We start from the raw sequence: 3,882 nt of genomic DNA on the forward strand, positions 1-3,882 counted from the left end.
GACTGGCTGATATCACTACAGACTCTGGGTGGGTCCTAGACTGGCTGATATCACTACAGACTCTGGGTGGGTCCTAGACTGGCTGATATCACTACAGACTCTGGGTGGGTCCTAGACTGGGTATCACTACAGACTCTGGGTGGGTCCTAGACTGGCTGATATCACTACAGACTCTGGGTGGGGGACTGGCTGATATCACCACCTAGACTGGCTGATATCACTACAGACTCTGGGTGGGTAAGGGTTGATACACCACCTAGACTGGCTGATATCACTACAGACTCTGGGTGGGTCCTAGACTGGCTGATATCACTACAGACCTGGGTGGGTCCTAGACTGGCTGATATCACTACAGACTCTCTGGGTGGGTCCTAGACTGGCTGATATCACTACAGACTCTGGGTGGGTAAGGGTTGATACACCAGATCTGGGAGACTGGCTGATATCACTACAGACTCTGGGTGGGTATCACTACAGACCTAGACTGGCTGATATCACTACAGACTCTGGGTGGGTCCTAGACTGGCTGATATCACTACAGACTCTGGGTGGGTCCTAGACTGGCTGATATCACTACAGACTCTGGGTGGGTCCTAGACTGGCTGATATCACTACAGACTCTGGGTGGGTCCTAGACTGGCTGATATCACTACAGACTCTGGGTGGGTAAGGGTTAACACCACCTAGACTGGCTGATATCACTACAGACTCTGGGTGGGTAAGGGTTAGCACCACCTAGACTGGCTGATATCACTACAGACTCTGGGTGGGTAAGGGTTAACACCACCTAGAGTGGTTGATATCACTACAGACTCTGGGTGGGTCCTAGACTCGCTGATATCACTACAGACTCTGGGTGGGTCCTACACTGGCTGATATCACTACAGACTCTGGGTGGGTAAGGGTTAACACCACCTAGACTGGCTGATATACTACAGACTCTGGGTGGGTCCTAGACAGGCTGATATCACTACAGACTCTGGGAGGGTAAGGGTTAACACCACCTAGACTGGCTGATATTACTACAGACTCTGGGTGGGTCCTAGACTGACTGATATCACTACAGACTCTGGGTGGGTCCTAGACTGGCTGATATCACTACAGACTCTAGGTGGGTCCTAGACTGGTTGATATCACTATAGACTCTGGGTGGGTCCTAGACTGGCTGATATCACTACAGACTCTGGGTGGGTAAGGGTTAACACCACCTAGACTGGCTGATATCACTACAGACTCTGGGTGGGTCCTAGACTTGCTGATATCACTACAGACTCTGGGTGGGTCCTAGACTGGCTGATATCACTACAGACTCTGGGTGGGTCCTAGACTGGCTGATATCCTACAGACTCTGGGTGGGTCCTACACACTGGCTGACTGGCTGATATCACTACAGACTCTGGGTGGAGGCTAACTGACTGGCTGATATCAGTACAGACTCTGGGTGGGTCCTAGACTGGCTGATATCACTACAGACTCTGGGTGGGTCCTAGACTGGCTGATATCACTACAGACTCTAGGTGGGTCCTAGACTGGCTGATATCACTACAGACTCTGGGTGGGTAAGGGTTAACACCACCTAGACTGGCTGATATCACTACAGACTCTGGGTGGGTCCTACACTGGCTGATATCACTACAGACTCTGGGTGGGTCCTAGACTGGCTGATATCACTACAGACTCTGGGTGGGTCCTAGACTGGCTGATATCACTACAGACTCTGGGTGGGTCCTACACTGGCTGATATCACTACAGACTCTGGGTGGGTCCTAAACTGGCTGATATCACTACAGACTCTGGGTGGGTCCTAGACTGGCTGATATCACTACAGACTCTGGGTGGGTCCTACAATGGCTGATATCACTACAGACTCTGGGTGGAGGCTAACTGACTGGCTGATATCACTACAGACTCTGGGTGGGTCCTAGACTGGCTGATATCACTACAGACTCTGGGTGGGTCCTAGACTGGCTGATATCACTACAGACTCTAGGTGGGTCCTAGACTGGCTGATATCACTACAGACTCTGGGTGGGTAAGGGTTAACACCACCTAGACTGGCTGATATCACTACAGACTCTGGGTGGGTCCTAGACTGGCTGATATCACTACAGACTCTGGGTGGGTAAGGGTTAACACTACCTAGACTGGCTGATATCACTACAGACTCTGGGTGGGTCCTAGACTGGCTGATATCACTACAGACTCTGGGTGGGTCCTACACTGGCTGATATCACTACAGACTCTGGGTGGAGGCTAACTGACTGACTGACTGACTTTTACTGACTGACTGATTATTATGATTTTTTTTTTACCTTTATATAACTAGGCAAGTCAGTTAAGAACAAATTCCCCCAAAACACTACAGTAAATACTATAGCAGTATACTACAGTCATGTCCCCCAAAACACTACAGTAAATACTACAGTATACTACAGTCATGTCCCCCCAAAACACTACAGTAAATACTACAGTATACTACAGTCATGTCCCCAAAAAAACAGTAAACAGTAAATACTACAGTATACTACAGTCATGCCCCCAAAACACTACAGTAAATACTATAGCAGTATACTACAGTCATGTCCCCCAAAACACTACAGTAAATACTACAGTATACTACAGTCATGTCCCCCAAAACACTACAGTAAATACTACAGTATACTACAGTCATGTCCCCCAAAACACTACAGTAAATACTATAGCAGTATACTACAGTCATGTCCCCCAAAACACTACAGTAAATACTACAGTATACTACAGTCATGTCCCCCAAAACACTACAGTAAATACTACAGTATACTACAGTCATGTCCCCCAAAACACTACAGTAAATACTACAGTATACTACAGTCATGTCCCCCAAAACACTACAGTAAATACTACTACACAGTCATGTCCCCCAAAAATACTACAGTAAATACTACAGTATACTACAGTCATGTCCCCAAAAACACTACAGTAAATACTACAGTATACTACAGTCATGTCCCCCAAAACACTACAGTAAATACTATAGCAGTATACTACAGTCATGTCCCCCAAAACACTACAGTAAATACTACAGTATACTACAGTCATGTCCCCCAAAACACTACAGTAAATACTACAGTATACTACAGTCATGTCCCCCAAAACACTACAGTAAATACTACAGTATACTACAGTCATGTCCCCCAAAACACTACAGTAAATACTACAGTATACTACAGTCATGTCCCCCAAAACACTACAGTAAATACTACAGTATACAGTCATGCCCCCAAAACACTACAGTAAATACTACAGTCATGTCCCCCAAAACACTACAGTAAATACTACAGTACTACAGTCATCCCCCAATACTACAGTAAATACTACAGTATACTACAGTCATGTCCCCCAAAACACTACAGTAAATACTACAGTCATGTCCCCCAGTAAATACTACAAAACACTCATGTCCCCCAAAACACTACAGTAAATACTACAGTATACTACAGTCATGTCCCCCCCTACAAAACACTACAGTCATGCCCCCAAAACACTACAGTAAATAGTATACTACAGTCATGTCCCCCAAAACACTACAGTAAATACTATAGCAGTATACTACAGTCATGTCCCCCAAAACACTACAGTAAATACTACAGTATACTACAGTCATGTCCCCCAAAACACTACAGTAAATACTACAGTATACTACAGTCATGTCCCCCAAAACACTACAGTAAATACTACAGTATACTACAGTAAATCATACTACAGTCCCCCAAAAACACTACAGTAAATACTACAGTATACTACAGTCATGTCCCCCAAAACACTACAGTAAATAAATACTAGTCATGTATACTACAGTCATGTCCCCCAAAACACTACAGTAAATACTACAGTATACTACAG

Source organism: Oncorhynchus tshawytscha, unplaced genomic scaffold (genome assembly GCF_018296145.1).
Source record: "Oncorhynchus tshawytscha isolate Ot180627B unplaced genomic scaffold, Otsh_v2.0 Un_scaffold_1176_pilon_pilon, whole genome shotgun sequence".
NCBI lineage: Eukaryota > Metazoa > Chordata > Actinopteri > Salmoniformes > Salmonidae > Oncorhynchus > Oncorhynchus tshawytscha.